The following is a 26280-nucleotide window of genomic DNA, read 5'->3' as shown; positions in this document are numbered from 1 at the left end:
TGTTTCCTGTTCCGTGCACCTGATTATAATTTTGTCAGTTAGATTGGCACAGGCAGACTGCAGGTGTTCAGTCAGCCAGAGGAATCTCACTTACAGAGTGAGCCACAGGCAGCCTCACTGGTAGGAACCCTCTCTGCGTGCTCCGCACTAGGGCTAACTGCACACTGGGAGCCCTAGTGTTGGTTTTCTTTTGAATGCCTGTTCCTGTTCAGAAACCAAGCTTTTTGCCACAGACTCCTCTGCAGATTCAGAGAAGCATGCGCTCTCTCTTCTGAAACGCGTGATATCAACCACGGCTTCCTTCCACTCTGCAGCCCACCAGCTGAGCTGAGCTGAGCTGAGCGCAGACCTTGAGCACCAGGAGATCAGATTCAGTCTGAAATCCTCCCTCCCTGGGTGAAGTTACAAGGCGGTCAGGGCCAGTCCAGGTTCCAGTAATGCGATGCATTTGCAGAAGGCAGCCGGTGTGTAATATGGCTGCATCTCTCTCTCTGCTTGGCCAATACAGAGAGGGGTGGCAGGCCGAGTGGTGAAATGAGAATACAGGCTCTGGTCAGGCTTCTGCCACGAACCTCAACCGCTAACGATCGGACTGCGAGGGGTCAGAGGTCACGACAGACTTTTATTAAACTGGCTGTGCTGGGATCGCCTCGGGGAACTGTAAACCAGCGGAGGACAGGACCGTGTGAGGGACCCAGAGCTGTGTCCAGCGCTGTGTGACAGAGGTGGGTAGACAGCAGCGTGTCTGTCCGAAATGACCCAGAATGGTTTAGCTACGAGGATGTCCGAGACAGTGAAATCTTCATGCTAGTTTGACGAGCTTTCTGCATGTGATACTGATATGTGTGTTTTTCTGCATGCCGTTACATGGGCTCAGATTAACATGGATATGTCTGCTGGTAGGGTGGTTTTGAGACGAGCTCCTGCTTTCGAATTTTAAGAATTATTTGAATTTCATACACATTGCTTTTAAAATGTCTTAAATTAATTTTAGGCGTGTAATCTCCCATGTTGTGAAATGTATGTATTCATATCTATACAAGCAGTGGGTACTGTGAGTGCTAGGGGTATTGAGAAAGTGAATGGGTGAGAGCGAGCGATTGAGTGAATTAGTTGGTGAGAAAATACATGGATAAGTGACTGAGTGGCTGAGCATGTGAACTAATGAGTGAATAATACAGTTAGTCAATAAAACAGTGCCTTAGTGTGTGTGTTGGTCGGTGAGTTAGTGAGTGGTTGAGTGTGAGAGGTAACTAAGAGATAAGTTCTATGGTGCCTTATCACCATATCCCTAACTGTAAACATCTCTCTTCCTGCAGTGAACAAGGGGCCGGGAGCCTCTTTGCTGGTCTCCGGTGAGGCAGAATTACACTGGGAGACAGATGTCATCCTGGCTTCCACCTGAAAAGGCACATCTCTCTTCACACAGGTGAGTCACTTCTGGGGACGGAGAGAGGATCTGTTGGAAATGGAGGATAGTCCTTTCCAACAGATGAACGATAGTGAAAAATGTGCACATTATATGATTTCATGGCCTGGTGGAGCTCACAAATTAATTTAGTATTTCTTAAAAGGAAATGAATAATCTATGTGGGCGTGCCCGCCTGTAAATATATAAAATAATGGGTTTTCATTGTATGTTTATGAGACACATACAAGTAAGAGAGCTTTTAGTTTACATTGATTCTTGAAATTCCTTCCTCACTAATGGGGTTTTTTTTTTCTTCACAACTTTATTTACCTGACACATTTAGCAACTACTGAAAACAATTGAACACATTCTGAAAACGCTGGTGGTTTCAAACGCTGCTGTGGTACAAAGCCATCCTGTGGCTGTGTGGTCCAACACAATGAGCCAAACCCACGACAGCGTAACCGTGTGAACCCACCAAGCAAACCCGCACAGAGACCCCGCCCATTTTCTGCAAACCCTGACAGGTGATTTCTGGCTTGGGAGGCAAATTTCTCAAATACTTCAGCTTTAAAGGTCAAATAGATTTAATGGGTCTGGGTAGAATAAGGGTTCTGTACTTTGGTGCAGGGGGAAACTGATGATGATCCGTTTCCTCAATGATCATCTCGACCACATTCATAACCAACTGCAGATTAAATTATGTAGAAATATTTATGGGTAATAAAAACACAGGTCTGCTTAAGTATTTAAAACTGTATCAAGGGAAATTTTTGAGTTAAGTCAGTGTCCTACCAAGCGTTTAGACAATGCCTTTGAGACAGTCCCTCTTAACTGTTTGGGACTGCAGTGCACACATCTGACCGAATAATACTATTTATTTTTCCAAAAACCTGAATTACAGTATGCCCCCCCCCTCCCCCCCTCAGATGTGCATGTGCTCTGCATTAGGCACGTGCATCTTAAAGGTGAGAAAAAGCGTCAAAGTCACAGGTGATATATAAGCAGCCCCCTGGAGGAGCCCCACAGGCCGGTATCACCTCCATTCCGGAGTCGGCTCGGAGAAAGATCGATCTCCGGGCGCGGCCGTGTCATTCTCCCCCCCCCCCATATCAGCCTGGGATCTGAGACCTGCCAAGGCAGGTGTGAGGGGGAACAGCCGTCCATCTTAGGGAGCTGTTGCTCAGGCACGATGGCTCCGCCCCCTCCTCCAACAACATCACTGCGGTGGCTATGAGACCGGACCAGCCGGCGTGCCCCCCCCCCATCCATCCACTTTGGCAAAGCTGTGAAAAGGATTGACAGCACTAATCTGCTCAGCCCCCGTCCCCCCTCCCCGTCCCCACCCACCCCCCCATTTTCTTTTTCGCCTTCGGTCAAATATCTGCCATACTTTCTCTCCGGCTGAAGGGCAAACTGGCACATCATCCATTATGCGTGTCTGAGTAACACAAAGTACTGCCCAGGGCGAGGGTAGATACGTGTTCCCCTGCTTTTGATCTTTCCACAGATCTGACTGTGCGATAGCCTCGCTCCTGCCCTGCTCTGCCTGCTCCAAAGGTAGTTTCGAAACGTGCTGATTAGATTTATTTGATGATTTAAAGAAGACTGACGTTACACACAGTTAAAAGCATGGAAGATGAAACACAGTAAGCCCGCTAGGCTTATTTACATCATGGCCGTCTAGCGCGGTACAGAATGAGAGAAAAAGTTTCTTTTCTTTTTTTTCCTCTGACTTAACATTGGCCTCTCTAATATTGCAGACGCGAGGTATGGCACAGTTGTGTGTCGGGGGATTTATGAACAGGGCCCATTAGCGAGCTCGCTAAGCTCTCTCTCCTGGAGGCATCCTTCACATGACAGGTCTTCAGCCCTGATTACAGGGAACCTGGGCTCTGTCAGACACCTTTCACAAAGAGAGAGGCGTTTATCCTAAACGTTGTCGAGTGGAGGTGGTTTTGCCCCCCCCCCCCCCATGGTCGGGGTTCGGGTTTCAAACCGCCCACGGGTGTGGCCGGGAGGTGTATGCGATCGGAGGGTAGAGTGTTTGGGATGCACATGCTTAGAGGGGAATGGGGCTACGAGGGGAACAGGGAATCCCTATTCTTAATGGGGCACCATAGTTTTACCCTTGTGCATAGTACTAAAGGTGCACTGCTACAGTAAATATCCTATAATACCCTCTGTCACTACATGCACGCACGCACATACACAAACACACACATTTGTGAACACACAGGAACATACATATACACAAAAACATGGACACGGACACAAGAAGCATACGGATAGACACACACATGCACATGCATTTATAAGCATAGACACACACACACACACACACACACACTTGTGCACGCAGGGTCGTGCATAGAGACACATGCCCATACATATGCACACATCTCTATCGCTCGCTCACTCTATCTCTAGCTCTGGTAGCATTGTCTCTCAGTAGACCTCACATAGATTTCTCACTCACTATAGCTCTAGCTATAGCTCTGGTCACATTGTCTCTCAGTAGACCTCACACAGATTTCTCACTCACTCTATAGCTATAGCTCTAGCTCTAACTCCATCTCTACCTCGAGCTATAGCTCTGGTAACGTTGTCTCTCTGTGGACCTCACACAGATTTCTTGCTCACTCTAGCTCTAGCTCTAACTCCATGTCTAGCTCCATCTCCAGCTCTAGCTCTAGCTCTAGCTCCAGCTCTAGCTCTAGCTCCATCTCTAGCTCTAGCTCTAGCTCTAGCTCTAGCTCTAGCTCCATCTCCAGCTCTAGCTCTAGCTCTAGCTCTAGCTCTAGCTCTAGCTCTAGCTCTAGCTCTAGCTCCATCTCCATCTCCATCTCCAGCTCTAGCTCTAGCTCTAGCTCTAGCTCTAGCTCTAGCTCCATCTCCATCTCCAGCTCTAGCTCTAGCTCTAGCTCTAGCTCATCTCAGCTCTAGTCTCTAGCTCCATCTCAGCTCAGCTCTAGCTCTAGCTCTAGCTCTAGCTCTAGCTCCATCTCTAGCTCTAGCTCTAGCTCTAGCTCTAGCTCTAGCTCTAGCTCTAGCTCTAGCTCTAGCTCTAGCTCTAGCTCTAGCTCTAGCTCTAGCTCCAGCTCTAGCTCTAGCTCTAGTTCTGCTAGCGTTGTCTCTCTGTGGACCTCACACAGATTTCTCGCTCACTCTAGCTCTAGCTCTAGCTCTAGCTCTAGCTCTAGCTCCATCTCCATCTCTAGCTCCATCTCCATCTCTAGCTCCATCTCTAGCTCTAGCTCCAGCTCTAGCTCTAGCTCTAGCTCCATCTCTAGCTCCATCTCTAGCTCCAGCTCTAGCCCTAGCTCTAGCTCTGGTAGCGTTGTCTCTCTGTGGATCTCACACAGATTTCTCGCTCACTCTAGCTCTAGCTCCATCTCTAGCTCCATCTCTAGCTCCAGCTCCAGCTCTAGCTCTAGCTCTATCTCTAGCTCTAGCTCTAGCTCTAACTCCATGTCTAGCTCCATCTCTAGCTCTAGCTCTATCTCTAGCTCTAGCTCTAGCTCTAACTCCATGTCTAGCTCTATCTCTAGCTCTAGCTCCATCTCTAGCTCCATCTCTAGCTCCAGCTCTAGCCCTAGCTCTAGCTCTGCTAGCGTCGTCTCTCTGTGGACCTCACACAGATTTCTCTCTCACTCTAGCTCCAGCTCCAGCCCTAGCTCTGGTAGCGTCGTCTCTCTGTGGACCTCACACAGATTTCTCGCTCCCTTAGCGGAGGCGCCACATCGGAAATTAGCGCTGCGACAATATTTTCATTCAATTTTTTTTTTCCGGAGGGCGGGACAGTCGCTGGCCTGTAATAAGACTACAGCCCCCACATTCCACCCCGATCCTGAGAACCCTGCGCCCCGACGGTCTGTTTGTCGAACAAATTGAAAAGGAAGGCCGGGATAAATCCCCGGCGGTCTCGCCTCGCACCCGTGGCCGAAGGACAAAAAGTGTCGTGTTCGACAGGAAGTGCCACACATGGCTGTAATATCGGGGGCTTAACACACAGGGCATCTCTCAGGACCTTTCCCCACGTACTCCATTACCGCTCGCCGGTCGCGTTTCAGAAGCTGTTTAATTTCCGCAACCGCGTTCTCCGCGCGTACGTAACATTTGTTAGTATCGAAGCGAACGCTGTTTACGGTTGCGCGCGGTGTGCTTTGAGTTTTTTTTTGCCAGCGGCTCTCGCGGCCAGAAATCTTTCCTCGGGCTCTGAGCTCACATCCTGCACATACATTTGGGAGGGATGCGGTGCCTCCCTTAAATCGCTCTGCTATTATATACCAAACGCTTTGCCAAATGTCTTGCCAGGAAAAGCAATGCGCTTCACAGATAAGGACGCTGCTGAGCCTCGAATCGTGCGGTAGCGGCGTGCGTTTCATTCCACAGGCGCTGCTCTCGTGCCAGCTCAGCTGACAGGACTCAGGGTTAGTGGTGGTGTGGTCAGCGAGGGCTTTCTGGGGGTGGGGGTGGGGGGGGCAATGCGGGTTTTCAGGCTGGGTGAGGCCTCTTAATCCCGCAGTATTAACCAGGCTCAGAGACGTTTCACACTGACGGCTGTTTGGGGAATGGAGAGCAGCGAGACTCCCGTGTGTTTAACATCTGGTTTCCTGTGTCCAGCTGTCCAGTGGGGGGGAGGGGGGGGGGATCTTAGACTCATGGTCCGTTTCATTAGGAAGCTTTATCACAGGGGTCACACAGAGGTCAACAACACTCTTCCTCGCTCTCTCTTTCTCTGCCTCTCCTTTTCTCACTCTTTCTCCCTCTTCCTCTCCCTCACACATTCATACACACACAAACAATATTGTTTTACAGTCCTAATCAGGGGTGATTAATGAAGGGCAATTACGAGAGTGTTTTGGCGGTTGGGTTACACACCATACCGGTGTGCTATTTTTGTCCGAACAGAGAACGAATGACAACCCACTTCAAAAAGCTAACTGCATGCTGTCACTGAAAGTTATGGTTCTTTTTTTGTTATACGTGGAAAATCAATTACCTCACATTTGAAAATAGTCCTTGCTTACCTATATATCATTGAAAAAGTGATGTCAAAATCAAAATCTGTCTTTTTGCCCTTTTCTCTCATGTCTTTCTTTCTCATTCTCGCATATTTTCTGCCTCTTTCTGTGCAAGAAAACACATCTGTTTTTTTATTATTAATTTTTGTGTTTATATGTTTAGGCTGTTTTGCCAGGACAAAAATGTTACACTTGACTTTTTCAAGCCTCTAAGTGTCCTGTGAGTTACAGAGTGTTTCTGCATCCCTGACACAATCTTTTACGAAGACGTCCCCTCATAATAAATATGGGTATTATAAGGCTCTGCAAGCTTTTTTAGGATCAGGTTTGCAGACACAGCCAAAGCGAACCGCGCTCTCTTCCTAAGTGACCGGCTGAGTGGGACTGGAGGAGCGTGCCGTGAGGTGAAATACCCCAGCACTTATCTGCAGCTAGGATATCATCAGAGTTGCGTGTGCTTTCCTGAGTCGATCCGATGTTCTGTTAATATGTCTGAGGCTGCAGAGGAGTGGCATATTGTTTTGTATCGCACGGCAGCCCTTCTGTTCTGTGAATACCTCTGCAACCAACAATAAATCTTTGTCCTTATATCTTATTAAATAAAGAATTTAAGCTGTATTTTTTTGGGGGTGCAGTAAAAAAGCAACTTTCCCCATTAATCCCAGAAGCTGAAGGATAGGTGTACTTTATGGATGGAAGGGGTGGTCCACTTCACTTTTTGTGTTTTAATCTATATGGCAATATATGTTTGGTGCGTGCGGGTTCTTGCATCAATGCGGACGGTGCTCAATAACAGGCAGCCCCGTTTGTCAGTGCCGTCTTCCCGTCCCGTCAGCAAAACCTCTCCTGGTAACCGCGTCCGCCTTATGCCAGACTATAGCGTTTTTTTGATTGTTTTTTTACGGAGGCGGGGTTCCCCACATAGTAGGATAATTACCGAGCAAAGGCGGAGTAAATTAAGCACCATGTCTTTTAGGACTGCGTTTCCGTACCCGCTCAACACGGTCTAAAATAACGTTCTGGTTGCGCTCATGGGGTGGCGCTGAACTTGGCTGTGCCAACTACCGTCAAGTATGCGATCAGTTTGATGTTGGAAACCCAGTTCATCAAAAAGCAGGTCAATGCATCCCGTCTGCTTGCGATATTAACCGCAATGGCCTTGGAACAGCAGATGGAACTGCTTCTGCAAAAAGCTTCTTTTAAGCCCAGTAAAAGAAAGTTATCCCAGAAGTGTTTTAAGAGTTAGTTCTTTTTCTCCAGTAGACCTCTTCATAATAATCATCAGATTCATCCACAGTGTATTTGTATTATTAGGTATTCAGTTACTTTGATTTGTTCAGATTTGATTTTCCTTTCCCTTTATAAAAGAAAGGGCTTTTAAATCCACACAACACATCTAAAACCCAATGAAATTTAACTGCTAAGCAGTGGCTCAGGCAAATTCCCATCGACAGCCATATAATACTTATCAGACAAATGGTGGGTGCTATAACAGTGAGTTTGAATTTAAATTGTCAACTTATTACTGTTATTGCTGTTATTCTTTTTACTGCAGTGGGAGAAATGATGATGGAGAGAGACTTACAACTCCTCTAAAGATATTTAAAGTTAAAACAAATTATGGAGTGGCAGATTAAATTATTTAGAAGTATTTGATATGTAAATTGAGACAGGAATATTATCTCATGGGTCATTTTGAGTGCTGTGCAACTCATGTGAGGAGCAATCTGACAGGAGCAGGAGCAATGCTCCTTTCTGGGGAGCACTGAACACAAGGGTTTTATTTTGGGGAATCATAAAGGGAGGGAGGTTGTCCCTCCCCAGGGAAGGCCACTTTGGCTGTGCACACCTGGGGCAGTGGGGGGGTAGGGCATACTTCGCCCCATCCAATTGATGCAAAGCAGTAAAAAAAAAAAAAAAACCATCCCTGTGCTGGGGCTACTTGGACTCCCTGTGGAATAGCTGCTAAACTGCCTTGCGGGAGACAGAGATATTAAAATCTTCTCAGACAGAGAAATGAAAACTCGCCCTGCGATGGTCTGGACCCTCTGCGCAACGCCTTGACCTCCGACTGGCCTGAGGGCCACACCACACATCACAGGGGATAACACACTTACACTACATTACAATCACAGCAGACACACACGCACGCACACGCACACACGCACGCACACGCACACACACACACACACACACACACACATGCTCACAGACAGGCACGCGCACACACACACACCCACACACACATATGCTCACAGACACACACGCGCACACACACGTACACACACGCGCACACACACACATACACATGCTCACAGACACACACACGCACACACACACGCACACACACGTACGCACACACACACACATGCATATGCTCACAGACAGACATGCACGCACACGTGTGCACACACACACCCACGCACGAACATGCACACACACACACATGCGTGCACACATGCACACACACCCACATGCACACACACACACACACACACACACATGCATGCACACACATATACACACGTACACACATGCATGCACACACATATGCCCACAGACAAAACACATACACACACACTATATGACCAAAAGTATCTGGACACCTCTTGGTCTGGAGCTGTTTTTCATTCTTTGGACTAGGCCCCTCAGTTCCTTTGAAAGCAAATTTTAATGACACAGCATACAATCACATTCTAAATGATTCTGTGCTTCCCCAACAATTTTGGATGAGATGTTGGATGTCAGGTGTCCGCATACATGTGGTGCATATATAATACATATGCATATATACAGTGGAAATATATACATTGCGATATGTTTTCTGATATACTTCAATGCATTGGCAGCATCAATCCATTAATTCCATTTTTGCAAAGGAGTCAGCTGTGTGTGGAAGCTTGGAGAGCAAGAGGGAGGGGCATTAGAGCAGCCGGCAGTAGCCGCTGCATTTGTGTGTTCCTGTGCAGCAGCAGGCATGACCAGTAACAACACAGCTCTCACTAAATATCAGAGTTTACTCAGTGTAGGTTATCAAGGAGGGAGGAAACAGGAGCCTCTGGAATTCCCCAGTGCTCTGGAACATTCAGGTATGAAGTGGCCCATTCAGGAGTGTGTACTTAGGTTGAAATCAGTTAGTGCACACACTTACTTCTAATAATTAAGAAAATAAGAGGAGAAACTATGAATAAAAGGAAATTGTGAAAGAGGCTGTGTGCAGCTCTAGAGCCACATCTATTTAGAATTCAAATTTCCTGGCGGTATCGTTATGTGTAACAGCATGCCTACAGTTAGGGTGACTGTGGAATGATGTTGGTATTGGAGCTATCTCTCTTATGCGTCTTTTGCAATATCATAATACATTTTATCTCTGTTTATTTTCCGTACGTAAAAGCATATTCAAATTGGAATGACATTTGCCTCCACCGTTGTAGCCTATGCTTATTTTTCTTTACTAAAAGCTTGGCCTACATTTACTGTATATTTTTTAAAAACTGAACATCATTACCTATTTTTATTATTTACTTTTAGCCTTATTTGTAGTATAATTTACACAGCTGCATCATATTATAACAACTACTCCAACAACTACGTCACAGACGTTTGGGACTTCGACGTCCTTTCCTTGCACCACTATTAGTAACGTTTTTTATTGTTTTTTCTGGTCGCTAGGCAACGACAGAAACGCGTCACTCGTCGATCGTGAGCACCGCACTTTGTCGGTTTTTCTGCGGCCAATAACTACCGTGCCAGCGGAGAAGGAGATGAGAAACGTTTCTCAGGCGAATTTCATTTTAGTAACCGCGGCAACAGTAACAACTGCGGTAAGCACCGAGGTTTGAAAGTTAATCATGCTACATGCGCAAAAGACTGGGACTGAGACTGCCTGTACAGGTGTCAGCCATCTTTAATATTTACGACCCTTTCCCTTCTGAATAATGTCATCAGGGTAATAGTTGAATAAATGCCTGGGTACTCCTGGCTGAGCGCTGGGTGAGTTGGGACTGAAACGTTCCAAAGGAGTCTTAACGAGTCCCGTAAGAGGGGTTTCTCTAAAACAATAAACTAATCAGCGCTGGAAAGCGATGGGCAACTGGCGTTACCCGCAACCGGGGAGCCAAACAGGCGGCGCGCGATGACTGACGTTTGATTCTTTTTTCCAATTAAGAATCGGACCGCACGCGTTTGGAATAAACCCGTCTCCGGAGGGTCAGTCAGAGGGCGTTAAACAGGAGACAACTGTGTCTCTGTGTGCCTGTGAACGCTGATTGGAATAAGGAGTTTAAGCCGCAGTTTAAAAGTTTGTCTGTCTGTCTGCCTGTCCTCCTCCTCCTTGCAACCACAGATATACTGGGAAACCTGGTGGTTTCACTCAACACTGAAAGGGTAGTTGTAGATATTTGGCTAGGGCTACCGTAACCAATCAGATGCTCAGCTCCTTAACACTTGCTGGAACTTTCTGTTTCCCATCTGTTAACATTGAGACATTCCAGTTTGATGCATTTGCTGAAAATTAATTGAGGGACAGGACAGTTTAATACAATTTCACTGGATTTTTGGAAACACCAGAAACTCCTGTAGTTAAGAAGAGGAGAGGACAGAAAGCCTGCAGGAGCTCAACTGGTTTGTCTGTAACAATCTCTATGATGCTACCTCATCTAAAATTTTCCTGTTGATAATAAGGTTTAAAAAACGCACACAGATTTGTAATCTTTTTTTGTATTTTCTTTGATTTCATTTTAGCTGCCGCCCAAAGTTTTTGTTCTTGCCTTTCTCAAGGGTCTGAACATTGGGCGTCAGCTAAAATGAAATGCAGGAAGTGTACAAAAATTCAAATTAGATTAGAATTAAAAATCTGCTATCGGTCTTTTTTTACTGGTATTTTTTCTCTTATCCAGCAGTAAACTGCTGAAGTATTGGGGTGCAGTGGTGTTTTTTTATAGCTCAGTTCGTAATGAAGGCCTTTCCAGTTCTGTCTGTGATGCAGTGCTAGCTGTGGGTATTATTTCTTTGGCTACAACCCTTCATTAGCATTCTGAAAGCACTTTGCACAAATAGAGAATGACTCTGGAGAATGACTGGGATTCAATAGAGATTGAATCCCAGTTTTGCAGACATCTGAAAAGCTGCCACCCTCCTGTCTGCCATTGGTCAATTTTCGCGGCCAGCAGCTGTGGTCGCTGCAGCGATAATAAAACAGGGAAGGGATGCTGGCGTTACTTTTCTCTCTGAAACCAGGAAGGAGCTCCACACCAATTATGGTTTACATTGGCAAAAACAAATGGAACGAAGCCAATGGTAATTGGCGCATACCTTCTGGTTATGGCCCCTTCAATGATAAATGGCTTCCAGAAGTATAGACAGAAAGTATGCTCCACCTCACCGGTTTCTATGCAAAAAGTTATGACACCAAAGTCTACCCCTCTTTTAGTATCCCTGAATCACTGGAGGCCTTGAGGTTGGCATCGTGCCGCCGGAGCAGCCTGCTTCCGGGTCATGAAGCATTGTGAGCTTCGCTGCCTTAAAAGGAGAAACCAAAGTCCCAAGGCCTGTGCTCTTGACTTTTTTTTTGGCTATTTTTAGAATTCAATTATGCCATTGTGACAACTGTCATGGGTGTATCAGTGCTATCCCAGAAAAGTCTGCTTGCTGGGCGAGGTGACTCGGTGAACAGGGTCCCCCTCCCCTCCCCCTGGACTGGCAGTGAACCCCCACATTCAGACCCACTTCTCCAGTTACGCTGCGGGGATTAACACTGTCTGCTCAGGTCTGGGCAAATTCCTTCGGTTTGGGTATTTTTAATTCCTTTATTTATTTAGGTCTTCTCTTTCCCTGTCACTCCCTCCCCTCAGGGGGGCGCTGTGACTCCTGTGCGGTTTGTGGCTGCTTATCTGGGGCAGCTGTTCCAATAGTTAGATTTGTTAGCATTGCCCTTGCTTTCTGTGTGTGCTCCTCGGGTGGGGATAAGTACATGATACACACTCATTCATATGTGCACACACACACACTTATACATGCACACGCACGTACATGCACGCACTCAGAAAATGAATCATGTACACAGGTGCACATATGTACACACACACACACACGCACACGTTTCACTCCTCATTTCCCAGTATGAGGGTGAAAGGAGGAGCAGAAGATTCAGATGGATCAGTATGTGTGGTACCGCCAGGGTTTATTCAGAAAATAAAACTGGTATAACTCCCCGAGTATCCTGAAGGCACAATGCACAGAAAAAACAATTTCATAGTGAGACAGAGAGGGGGAGAAAGGGAATGAGAGAAAGGGCCTGGGAAAAGGGGACAGAGTTGCGGTGGGGGGTAGGGGGCGGGTGTTCCAGAGAGGTGAGGCATGCTTCAGGGGTGGGGGTTATGTAGCAGTCAGCTGAGAGAGCATGCGATAGTCACCAGTGTCCAGACCGGACTTGAATGAGGGTTGGGGAGGTTTTGGGGAGGGGTGGGGTCATATTGATCAGTTGAGGAGACGCCTCATGCTGGGGCGGGGCGGGGCGGGATGTGGCCGCCATGGCGATGCACCGCAGGCGTGGCTCCCCCAATGTCAGACAAACTGCACAAAAGGCAGGGGAGTGGCCCATTATTTCACGGTCCTCCCCGATCCTCCACGGTCTCCGTCCCACCTCCCGCTGCCCCTCGGCAGGTGCCACTGCCGCAGCAGGGGGCTGGCCACAGCATCCCACCCCATCAGGACCAGGAAGGGGGAGTGAGACAGGTGTGCATGAGGAAGCTGGGAGGAAGGGGGGTGGTTATTCTAGAGACATCCTTTACACCAGGAGGGTAGGGTAGCTGACAAGTTGTCAGTTGAGTGTGGGCTGGTTGCACTTGGACTCCTAGGAATTACTGCACTTCAGTCCCTGATCATTGCACTTGTTTGCATTGTAATTGCACTTGTTTGTGAATCCTTATTTGAATTAATGATAAATTGACTAATTCAATAATTAAGAGCAGAAGTTAGCTTGAAATCCAGGAACAGATATGGTCCTCCAGGAGTCCTCCGGAACCTTCCTCCAGGAAGGTTCCCCATGCATGCTACAGGGCTTGCAGTAATGACATGCCATCATTTCTGCTTGGTAGATTCTAGACGTTCACTCAATCAGCAACCCTAGTAACAGCAGATTGTCCCACAACCATTATATTCGCTGAACGATGAACCTCCTTGAATCTAATGATTTTGCTCGAGGTTAGCCAGTAACTTCAACTCTAAATTGAAAACATGCCTTCTCACACAATAGAAGGTAAAGTGGGCTGCAACGTCCTCAGTGTGCATTTAAATAGGTTAGTTACAGTCGTTCACTTTTGTACAGTACAGTACACTCATCACCAGCTTTTTGGTGTATAAATTAGACTGCAAGTAAATCTGCCAGTATAAAAAATGACCACATTATTCCATGGAGTTATTTCCTTACATAATACCTCACATAAGCTCACATAATACCCCTGGGAAAAAACATTCACACTGGTTGTTTGATATCATAGGTACAAATATATACACACTTTTTTGCTGTCATGAAAGATAGAACAAAAATAATTATTTTTAAGTTTGTTTATATTTAGTAAAATGTTTTTCACAGGGGTCCTGTGTTCTGTCATCCTCTAGAATTGTAGAACTCCCCCTGTTCTGTAAATTATGTGTGCTTGCCAGAACATTTTCCAACACATGAATGATTGGGTTGATCAGAAGATTTTCAGCCAAGCCAACTCACTTTTTTAACTTGACCAAAATGCATTTACTTGTCTACACTTCTTTTTATTGCTAATCAGCAGTTGCAAAGTCATATAAACTAAAAAAATGTTTTGCAGTATTGCTTCATATTGATTATCAATGAGCTTGTGTGCCCTGTTGAAATATTTCATGGTACACTGATTTAATTAAATTAGGCTGTGCCAAGCTGTCTAGACTCTTTCGTTGTTGTAGGAGATCCCATCAAGTAGAAGGTCTTGAATGAATACCTCCATATTTTTATTGTCCTTCTCTCTACATTTTTTAAAAACACACAGACAAATCACATACATTGTTCTCAGTGGTATGCAGCAATAATTAACCATATGAATATTTTCTCCATTGATGATATTACTTATCAGTTTATTTACCATGATTATCAATGAATGGAATAGCTTACCAGCATTCACAGAGGGACCATAGACCTTTTATAATATTCAGGACTAGTCTTAGGTGCACTCTGTGGGCAAAGTGAAAAGGTTAGTTCAGCTGAACCGGAAAAGCATTATTTTTTCAGGTGCAAACTAACAATGTCCTCGGTTACTAAATTCAATCACAGTTTTTCAAAAGGCTGCATACCATGAAATAAAACATTGTACTATATTAACAACAGCAAAATACCAGTAAAAAGTAAAATGAATAAACAATTTATAAAAACCATGCCAACGGCTAGAATAATCTATAAAGCCTCAATTATGGAGAGATTAAAATTTGATTCTTCATAAAAGCTTCGGAAACAAGTTGGACTGAAGATGGTCGGAATTAACTGTTGTCTTTGATTTTTTTGCACTTGCATACTTTTTTGTACTCTTACAATTGATTCTGTGCATAGGAAAATAAAGTACACCAAGCATCAAAGTAAACAGGCCTCATGTTTGTGTGAGTGTGTGTGTGAGTCCACTGCTTTTATGAACAAGTGACTATTTAATTTGTGCTTGCAGACCTGGCACATTCATTCAACATGGACTAGATTAAGAAGCAAACCTCTGGGGCATTTAGTGAGATTTTAATTTAAACGCTGCATGCAGGTTCTTTCTCAGTGTGTGTTCACCTGCCCTCACACGCACGGAGACACTCACACAGAACTGTAGCTGGTAGTATGCAAAATCAGAGAGGGCTATCTGACACGCTAATCTGAAAAGCCAGGGGCTACTCGCACATAATCATTTTCTGTAGGCTTCACAGAATGTCAGAAACTCTCTATGATGTCTCCTCCTCCTCCTCCTCCTCCTCCTCCTCCTGCTCCAGCTCCTGCTCCTCCTCCTGCTCTCTCACACTGTTGTACATATATACTGCAGAATATCTGCAGATGCAGAGTGGTGCAGTGCTTCAGACAGGGTCGATTGGTGGCATGGACAATATAAATGATCACCTCAGGCACCATACATTTGGAGGGGGCACCAAATAAAGGGGGAAAAGAAAATAATTTTAAAATGTGTTGCACCCATTATAGTCGGCGTCCCACCCAGTCTGCAACTGCATATCATCCCCACTCCCCCCCCCCCCCCCATGCCACAATCGTAAAGCCCACCCAGCCCCCATCCCCCCCATACAGTTATGAGCGGTATGAGTATGTAAGTCTTCCCGAATAGGGTGTCTTGACAGAAAATGTTGTATTTAAATAAACTACTAAATAAAAGTAATTAATAAGGACAGGGGAGCATTCCTGTCTGACAGAATGGCTGCTTTGCCAAACTCATGTCATTCATATCTATTCATAAAGCAAAATGCTAGGGAATGCTACTAAGGTTATTTTTCAAGCTCCGTGAACAAAACTCTCAGTGAGGCACTGAAGTCACTGCCAATTCCTGAAAAGGCAGGATTGTTGTTTGTTGGGTTACTGGTGCCCGAGCAAAAAAATACACAACCCTTATTGGTCGAAATTGGAATATAGAAGTTGAGGAAGAGTACAAGGAAAGGGGGGAAGTTCCAACAGGTTCCAGAATCTTGGATGAATTACCCAGGGTAGACTTTTTTTGGGGGGGGGGAGTTAGGAGCTTTGGCAGAGTGAGAAGATGTTTTCTCACAGCATTTTGTCCTCAGGGATAAGGTTAGCAGTGATCTTTGATGGTTCACCCGGGGTGACCCCTCGGTCTTAAGGCCGCCCCGGCTCCCACACCGTCGACCCACTGTTTCTCATTACTGACCATTTAGCCCCAATCACCCGGAACCCTGTGACCGTGGTGCGGTCATCACATTCATACTCGACCTAGGGTTGACCTAGACCCAAGCCCACTTCAGACCTTACATGCAGGCCCGGATTCCTGTGAGTTGACTGAGACTTCCAGTGGGCAAAATTTTTTTGGACTTTGAAGCCATTTCTTTAAAAACTTGCATCATGTTTGTTATTCTGGTGACAGCAAATTACAGATTTAATCATCCGAAATTTTGAAGGTGGTGACAACTTGCGACAGCATCCTGTAAACTTGGACCCACCCCAATCCCTGCCCTCCAGCCCTGCCCCAAAGCCTTGCCCCAAGGCCTTGCCCCAAGGCCCCACACCACCCTGCAGGTTATTAATGAGACAGTGTTGATTCCGTCTGGGTATGGTGCAAGTTCTAAATGTATATTTGAGTTGCAGTCTGGACAGTTAGTTAACGAGTTCAGCACTAAGATTAGTGTTGGATTAGAATCACGTTCTATTGTTTAATTCCCCTGGCTCAGATGCCATGTTCTTTTAGAAACACCTAAAATACAGAGAGCCTGGTGGCACCGGTGGTTTAGGAAAATAATTAGTTGATGAGAATTTTTGTTTGTTTTTTTTTTTTTTTTTAATCATTTTTATTTTTTGGGGATGGGGGGGGAGATAATGTCTCCAGTGAAACCAACAGCAGCTGTCAGAGGTTGTTATATTTTCAAAGAGCTCAAAGCCTGGCGATCACTAATCACCCAGGGCTGTGCACACTCAATTGAACATTACATTGACACAAGATAAAAATGTTTCTATACAGATTTGCCTCTAAACAGATTCAATGTGATCACTTTCTTTTCTGTTGCTGTTCCAGTCTTGTGTGATTTTTAAAAAAATATATAATTCTGGTGAATTTGTTCCAGTTTTATAAAAAATGAAAAAAGGATTGTGAAATTATCTTTTTATTTATTTATTTATTTATTTATTTATTTTTGTTACATTTAATTACATTCACTTATCCAAACCAATTTTTAAGTGGAGATAATTGTGTAATAGATATTAGTTAAAAGACATTGACTTTCATAATGTCTTTTGTAATTTCTTTCAGAATTACGCCTGGAAAATTGCAGTAATACTTTGCACTTAATTTAGGGCTCATCTTTCTGATTCAGTGCTCCTTCCGCATTTGTATGACAGTCACTATGATCAGGGTTTCTCAAAGTGCTTTAGTCCATGGGCCAGACGCCCAGATTTTCATCATCAGAACCATCTTCACAACGTCTCATAGTTTTTTTTTTTTTTTGTTGCTGTTGTTGTTTGTTTATTTGTTTGGACAGTCTATGTCCCTAAAATTGTAATATTTGCGATAGCATTGCCATATTGGCAGCTTTCTCTGTTAACACTCTTTCTTTCATCTCTCCGTCCCATTCTTTCTTTTTATGCGTATTAATCCTTGACGCGAAATGTCAATATAGAGCAATATGTTACACTGGAAATTCCGTTATATTCCTCCATTTAATTGCTGTTTGTCTGTTTTGCTGTAATAAACATTCATTTATACATTTTAAGACGAATGTTGTGACATAACCCGCAAAGCATTGTTTTATCTTTTTTTAAAAAATGTTAAATGCTTTACAAATTAAAGCTATACAGTCGTATACAGGACCAGCGTTCACATTAATAAAAGGGAATTTTATATTATTATTTTAAATAATTATATTATTATTATATTGTCTATGTTATTCACATTATTAGAAGAATTAGGAGACTGTTATTGGGTTTCAGTTTTGACGTCTCTCCAGTTGTTTCTATTTCCGAACAGGATTCCTGAATATTCTCTTGTGTTTTTTTTATTTTTTATTTTTGAACTGTAGCCTAAATCAATCAGCAGTCAGGAAAATGTAACAATGACTCGCTAATAAAATGATGGTCATCACTGCGTGAACAGTGTCGGTGATAACAAAGCTAGAGTAATTTACGATTATAACCTACATATAACATATAACCTATACATATAACCTACATAGATTGTTAAAAATAAAAAGGCGATGAGACAGATAGAAACACTCATTATTTATAGTTTGTCTCAATAATGTGCGTTTAAGAAAAATAAAGGATTTATGTCCGTTCTTAGCGTTCTCCAGATTTAATTTGTCGTTAAAACAAAATTTAATAAAATTGAATTATGTGGACACAAACAGATCTGTTATATTGTCATTGTTCAGTAAGCTATTTTTTCCGATTTAACTGAAAAATTAAATCAACTTTCAATTTACACATTTTTATTTTTTTTTATTTTTTACATTCTAAAAACCGCAGACTAAGTGCACTCAGTAGGCTGCAACCTGTATTAGAGAACTCCCTTCAGTCAAAGAAGCTGGCGCCGCCAGCTCGGCATGTGTGCGACCCGAACTGCGCGTTCCAATGCCGACCGCCGCCGACGCCACGCCAATCAAAATCCTCATTAGACCCGGTAATGTTAGTAACTCAGTTCCAAATGATAGGTTTCTCAAAAGCTTTTCGTTAAAGTTCTGATTCTATTTTGGCACTATCGAATGGTACCATCAGAAAAAGAAGGCTAATTACGACTTCGAAGATGAGTAGGCTAAGATTTGAAGATGCGTGACTTAGAAATTGTGTGTAGGCTAATATTGGCAGTCGCATTAATCTCACTGAAGGCCTCCAGTCAGAATCTTAATTAAAGGACGACAAGGTGAGTGAAGGTGGACGGTTGTAGCACGGGTTCGTCGAGGTACAAACGTGCTCTTACGCATAGCTTTATGTGTAACTATCTGCATACAAACATCATGTTTTCCGTATTTGCCCATTTGTATTTTACCTCCGTCGTTCGTTTTTCAGAAAGTTCAACTGAAGGAACATTTTATTATGAAACTGTGCTGATGAGCAGGCTACCATATGAATTTTAAATTCACTGTCATCCCATTTTAAGCTCACATTGACAGATATGTAGCTAATTATGTCCTCCTTTTTAAAGAATGTCCTGTGTAAACAATTTTTTATTTTTTTTATTTTAATTTTCCGCTTAAGCGGTATTAGGCCTATGCGTTTTCTAGAAAACATACAGTTGGAGTCTGTGACAAATATGCAACGGTTTGGGGCCTGTCATTTGAACCATTTTAAAGAATTTATATTCTGAGTTCCGACAAAATGATCTGAGCGCCACATGTTCTTACATTTATTATATAAATTTAGAATAGGCTAAAACAAGATGAATACTTGCGAGCGTATATGTTCCTATTTTTTTTTAAAGGCTCATAGCGAACCAACGCACAGGAACGGAGCAGAAGGTCTAGCAGCGACGCGTGCCCGTGTAGCCTCTCCTGGTGTACTCGCGCCCTCTATAGTTCAGTTTTTAAATTGACCTACATCGAATTGAATTAATTGTTCGATTTCGTGACATTTTCACCATAATTATTTTGAAATGGCAAATTGTGTGCTTATCTCATTAACGTTCACGTTTTACCGTGGCCTATCCAATCGCTCTTAATGGAATATTTAGTAATAAATACATTAAAAATGTTATTCCCCGTTGTAGGCAATGAAGTAGCACGAGATTCTGGCCCCTGTGCATATGCATGTGATTTTCTGTGGCCCCCCTTAAAATTGTAGACTAAATCAATCGTTTTATTCTAGGACCTTTGAGTTGGCTAGATAAAGGAAATGTTATTATCTCAAAGGGAATGTCGGCCTGTCGGTTGCGAGTATGTCATCGCAACCGTCTCTCCGCAGTCAAGGTGAACGCCACTCCTTAGCATGAAATTTCTCAACGACACCTGCTGAATATCTGCTCGGCAATCTGTGATTGTCAACGTGTCCTGTCATTGTTACGTTAAAAACGCGTTGACAGTGAACGAATGAGGTCCAATTGGGATGGAAGATATGCACAACACCATCGGAGGAACTGTCTGATATTATCTTTCGCCGCACTGTAAGGCAGGTGTAGTTGAAAGTCATGGCAAACTTCACGGAGACGACTTTCAAAAGGGTGAGTAAGATTTCTGTAGAACTTTGTTTTGACGAAATGATGTAACCGAGGCGATAATTGTTGTTGATGATGATGATGACGATGATGATGATGTTGAATGATGACAAATGAATTTGTTTATTATTATTATTCGTTGCCAGCGCAACAGTTTTTATATATTTTGCTGAATCGGATATGGATCGCATGTTACGCAGGCTATATGTAACCTATCCCTTATTTATATTAATATGGTTTAGCTCGATTATTCGAAATTCCCTTCTGGTAAATTAGTTTTAAGATAAAGTTAAAATAAAGGAAGCCAATTTTTGCGGCATATTAATTGGTGCAATAAACTATTGACAGGATTTGTTTTCGTTGGTTTGTGGCGCATATTGGAAGTACAGCAACTGTCTTTTATCCAAGCTGAGTTTCCGCTTTTAGTCACCTCCGCCCTTCTTGGGGCCTGCGGGGCTGCGGTGGAAACTTATGCGAGAGGTGTGTGTGTGTATGTGCGTGTGTGCGTGTGTCTGTGTGTGTGTGTGTGTCTGTGTGTGTCTGTGTTTGCTGGAGCCTTGTCTGTCTGTCTGTTTAGAGGTCAGGAAGGGGTGCGTGCCATGGAAACCATGTGATATTTTAGCAGTTGTGAAACCAACCTCCCCACCCCCATCCCCACCATGTCAAGGGGCAGGGGTTCAGACATTCAGGACCGCACCCCCCCTCACCCACACCTCACCAGTGTCTCTCCCCCGTGTTTGTGCCGTGGGTCATGTGAAAATTACTGTGGGTGTGCTATGCCCTCCGGCGTACACAGACCCAATATCAGCTGTCCCGGGGCTCCCTGAACCCCACTGGGACAGGACTTAACAGACTGACAGGGCCTAGCAGTGTTGGGAGGGGTGGAACTGGGGGGGCTGGAACATATGGCTTCTTATTGTCAGTCTGGGGTCATATCCTCCTGGCTGGGTCACAGACAGTAATCAAACATTTGAAATATGTTGCAACTACAGTGGCACATCAGACATCAGTACAAACTCACTGAGACCTAGTTTAGTGTTAAATCAGCTTTGGTGGAGTTCATTTTACTATATTGCAGTACATTGCCAAAAGTACATTTTAGAGCACATTTTGCCCTGGTGGAATACAGTTGTGATCCCTCTTGAACTTGTATAAAGTCTGTTAGCTGAATTAGCACTGAGCATTTTAAATGTGGACTTCATATTTGAATGTACAAAGGAGATGCAATGTGATGGGTGATGTGGCAAGCATGCTTATAAATACATTCACATACATGCTTGCGCGCACACACAACCACATACACACACGCACACGCACACACAAACACACACATGCACGCTTGGGTGAGCCTTCCACGTAACTTAAGACTGACACATAATTAACATTTTTTTTTAATCCTTATCTAAGAAAGAAAGGTATCACAGAAGTAAATATCTTCTTGTATCTTTGCCTGACTGGAGTTTCCTGACAGCTGTCCATCATCTGACCCAAGCCAATCACAAACGAGGGATGTGCTCCGGTGAACCTACAGGGGGAGTAGGATGGGCTTTTGTGGCGAGGATGCGGGTTCTCTCTGATCTCTCTGCAAGGTGGTCACTGGGGTGTGCAATGTCAGAAAGAAGATATGTGACCTCTGACCTCTCCGTTCCCCACCCCTGCACCCACATCCACCCACCCCTCCCTCATAGGGAATCATTCACTTTCTTTAGAGAGCAACAAAAAAAGAAAAGAAGAAGAAGAATGAGAGGAGAACGATCAAAGATTTCTCCTGAAATGGCTACTGTTACTGTCTGAACAGCGCAATTACAAAGTCCTGCATCTCAAACTATCGGGTGGGGGTGGGTGGGGCAAAATGTCCCAGTTTAAATCAAAGGAGAGGGAGACAGAGAGCAACACGGTGTGTGTGTGTGGTGGGGGGTGTCCCTTTCTTGTGTGTGGAATAAGCTTGGTCTGAATGGCTGCTGTCGGTTTCGGACTCTTTAAAGTGCTCGTTGGACTGTGGGGGAATGGGGCGGGAGACATCGCCAAGGAAACGAAAAACCGGCGCACGAAACAGAGGGGTGTGGCCCACCAATGATAAGAACCTCATATCGGGAGCAGGCAGGATGAGGGGGACACGAGCAGGAGTCTGACTGGGTGCAAACCCCGCAGAATTTAGGCCTTGAACATTACTCAGCTTCTCAGCTCGCCGTGGTCGCTTCTCTGAGTTCTGAGACTGTGGGTGAATTATGATCACATCACCACGGTTACGGTTGCCACAGTCACACACGAAAGCTGAGATGCGCTCTTGCCTTGACAGATACGGTGCTTGTGGCCTGTAAAATCACTGTGACTCTCCCTGTTTTACGGTTGTTGTTGTTCTGAACTGTACTTTATGTTGTGTGATTGTGTATGCTGCTGTCTTATGGCCAGGGCCCCCTTGTAAGAGAGAGTTGTTTCTCAGTGGGACTCACCTGGAGAAATAAAGGACTAAAAAATTAAATAAATGTAAGCATTGTGCTCAGAGTGCTGTGGGGTTGGGATACAGCTGTGCTCAGAGTGCTGTGGGGTTGGGATACAGCTGTGCTCACAGTGCTGTGGAGTTAGGATACAGCTGTGCTCACAGTGCTGTGGGGTTAGGATACAGCTGTGCTCACAGTGCTGTGGGGTTGGGATACAGCTGTGCTCACAGTGCTGTGGGGTTAGGATACAGCTGTGCTCACAGTGCTGTGGGGTTAGGATACAGCTGTGCTCAGAGTGCTGTGGGGTTAGGATACAGCTGTGCTCACAGTGCTGTGGGGTTAGGATACAGCTGTGCTCACAGTGCTGTGGGGTTAGGATACAGCTGTGCTCACAGTGCTGTGGGGTTGGGATACAGCTGTGCTCAAGTCTGTGGGGTTGGATACAGCTTTTGCTCACAGTGCTGGGTTAACTGTGTGCTACAGTGCTGGGCTGCACACAGTGTTGTGCTCACAGAGCTGGATTACTGTGTGCAAACATAAGGGTTATGCAAATGCTGTGCTCACAGCATTGATATTATATGTTTTGTGCTCATAGCGTTGTGCTTACAGTCATGGTTTTATGCAGACCTGGGTCAAATACTTATTTGTTTTGGATTCAAATACTTTTCTATGCTTTACTGATCTTGTCTGGTGTATTGGAACCAATAAAGTACTCTGAAGAAGCGCAAACCGCACCTTCAGGTCATATTGGCAGGCTCAACTGCAAGATCAACAGAGGCAAGATCAATAGAGCACAGAAAAGTATTTGAATCCAAAACAAATACGCATTTGACCCAGTTCTGGTGTTATGTGAGTAGTGTGCTCACAGTGCTGTGGTTACTGTGTTTAAGTGCTGTGCTCACAGTGCTGTGGTTACTGTGTGTAAGTGCTGTGCTCACAGGGCTGTGGTTACTGTGTGTAAGTGCTGTGCTCACAGGGCTGTGGTTACTGTGTGTAAGTGCTGTGCTCACAGTGCTGTGGTTACTGTGTGTAAGTGCTGTGCTGACAGTGCTGTGGTTACTGTGTGTAAGTGCTGTGCTCACAGTGCTGTGGTTACTGTGTGTAAGTGCTGTGCTCACAGTGCTGTGGTTACTGTGTGAGTGCTGTGTGACAGGGCTGTGGTTACTGTGTGTAAGTGCTTGCTGACAGTGCTGTGGTTACTGTGTGTAAGTGCTGTGCTCACAGTGCTGTGGTTACTGTGTGTAAGTGCTGTCTGACAGTGCTGTGGTTACTGTGTAGTGCTGTGCTACAGTGCTGTGGTACTGTGTGTAAGTGCTGTGCTCACAGTGCTGTGGTTACTGTGTGTAAGTGCTGTGCTCACAGTGCTGTGGTTACTGTGTGTAAGTGCTGTGCTCACAGTGCTGTGGTTACTGTGTGTAAGTGCTGTGCTCACAGTGCTGTGGTTACTGTGTGTAAGTGCTGTGCTCACAGTGCTGTGGTTACTGTGTGTAAGTGCTGTGCTGACAGTGCTGTGGTTACTGTGTGTAAGTGCTGTGCTGACAGTGCTGTGGTTACTGTGTGTAAGTGCTGTGCTCACAGTGCTGTGGTTACTGTGTGTAAGTGCTGTGCTCACAGGGCTGTGGTTACTGTGTGTAAGTGCTGTGCTGACAGTGCTGTGGTTACTGTGTGTAAGTGCTGTGCTCACAGGGCTGGTGTTGTGTAAGTACAGTGTTCTCTGCTCATGTTTATGTGAGTGCTGTCAGATGTTCTCAGTGCTGAAGAATGGCACTGAGAAGGATGACTTGGTCTTCTGTGTGTAAAGTTACTTGAAAGTAATTTTTCTTTCTATAGGTGGCACTTTGTGAATGTTCTAACAGAAAGAGAATTAATTAGCATTGTGCACATATCGGAAATGGCATATTTTTTGCATTATTGTGTTACTTCTCCCTGTGTTTAGCTTATTGTTATTTTTATTTGCTGTAATTATACTACCCCTGATAATTTATAGGTTTATTTGCATTTTTTGCAATTATTTGCTTAAGAGCTTATCGTTCCCTACCAAAACTTTATTATGGTGATACATCCCAATCACTGACAAGCTCAGGCTAAGTCAATAAACTGTATGCGCTTATCACGTAATTGCGTTATTCTATAAAACTCTTTTCATTTTTATTTTTGCTTCTTATTTTCCATCTTTTCATTCTATTTTGAAAGGGCCGAAGCTGGCATTGCTGCACATCGTCCCTGTCCGATCTGCTTCCGTGTTTCCATGACTACCAGCTCAGAGACAGCATCCAGTAGCCACCTGTGGGGTCCCAGTGGTGCCAAAGGTAGAAAAACTCATATTCAAATAGGTAAGGGACAGAGCAGAGAGACACGTGACCAGTGAACTCACCCGTGGGAATAAAATTTAAAAACCCCAGCAGACAACGGGGTCTGTTGTAGTGTGGAACTGCAGCGAGGTCAGAGGTGCGACACCTGCAGAGGTATGTTCAGGTGTGTTCAGGTACGCAGAACTGCACATTGCTAACATTCACAGCATTCCAGTATGCCTGTGACGAACACGGTAATTGTGGCTTGTGAATAAACTGCTCCATTACCTTTATCAACACAGGCACTGAGACACAATGAGGTTACTGTCTCTGTTTGTCAGAATCCTGGTGTGCTTCAGTTACTCGACTATGCGTTTTGTAGTACTGCCAGTACAAATTGTTAAAACCCAAAGGAAAGAAATATAAACATGATAACCATGATAACTCATGAATTGGAATAATGATATAATCATAACTGTCTCTCTTTCTCTCTCCTTCTTTCTCCTCCTCTCTACCACTGTCATACTCCCTCTTTTTTCTCTGTCTCTCTCTCTTTCTTTCTTTCTCCCTTGCTTACACAGACACACAGACACAAAGTCGCACATGTTATCAACTGCACCTGTTTTACAATAACGTAAAATTATTACGATTTGTCATTTAAACAATAATTGTGCTCATTGTTGATATTTAAGCTCTGTGTTGTCCTCTGATTTTTGTAGAGGCTGATAGTCATTAACCCTGTGAGATGAATGCACTAATCTCTCGTTCAGCTCCTGGTGACTGTCTCTCAGACTAACACAGAAACAGCCTGTATTTTAAACTCACAGATCACAAAATAATACTAACCAGACCTAGCTCTAAATCAAAACTAAAATGTTTTTAGATCTAAGTTGTAAATCATTTGTACCAACTGAAACTCAGTTCAAGCACCTTATCATGCAGTTAACTCATCTCACTTATGTTACTGAGTCTTACCCCATTGTTGAATTTAATGTGAAAACAAAACCAGCAGAACACATTAGCTCTCCAGCATCAGGATTGAGGATAACTGTCCTAAACCATCATGATCATATGTGTATCAGGTACTGTGAGGTAAACAAAAACTACTGAACAAACATAGAAACTGTGGAACATCCAAGTTTTTGTCCTGAACATCAACATATTCCAAGAACACTGATCCTAAAGTCATATTCATGCCATAACAGGCTTCCTGGCCTGTTTACCTCTTACCCTGGG

General features: G+C 44.3%; 1 long non-coding RNA gene across 1 annotated transcript; it reads left to right on the top strand.

Moving 5' to 3' along the window:
• Nucleotides 1–84: 84 nt before the first annotated feature.
• On the top strand, nucleotides 85–25638 carry LOC135239727 (uncharacterized). The gene is made up of 3 exons (XR_010325470.1): nucleotides 85–725; nucleotides 1320–1429; nucleotides 24947–25638. It is a non-coding gene; the product is annotated as an uncharacterized LOC135239727 (long non-coding RNA).
• The last annotated feature ends 642 nt before the right edge of the window (nucleotides 25639–26280 follow it).

Source organism: Anguilla rostrata, chromosome 14 (assembly GCF_018555375.3).
Source record: "Anguilla rostrata isolate EN2019 chromosome 14, ASM1855537v3, whole genome shotgun sequence".
In the NCBI taxonomy this organism is placed as follows: domain Eukaryota; kingdom Metazoa; phylum Chordata; class Actinopteri; order Anguilliformes; family Anguillidae; genus Anguilla; species Anguilla rostrata.
This window is presented reverse-complemented; position numbering and strand designations above follow the sequence as displayed.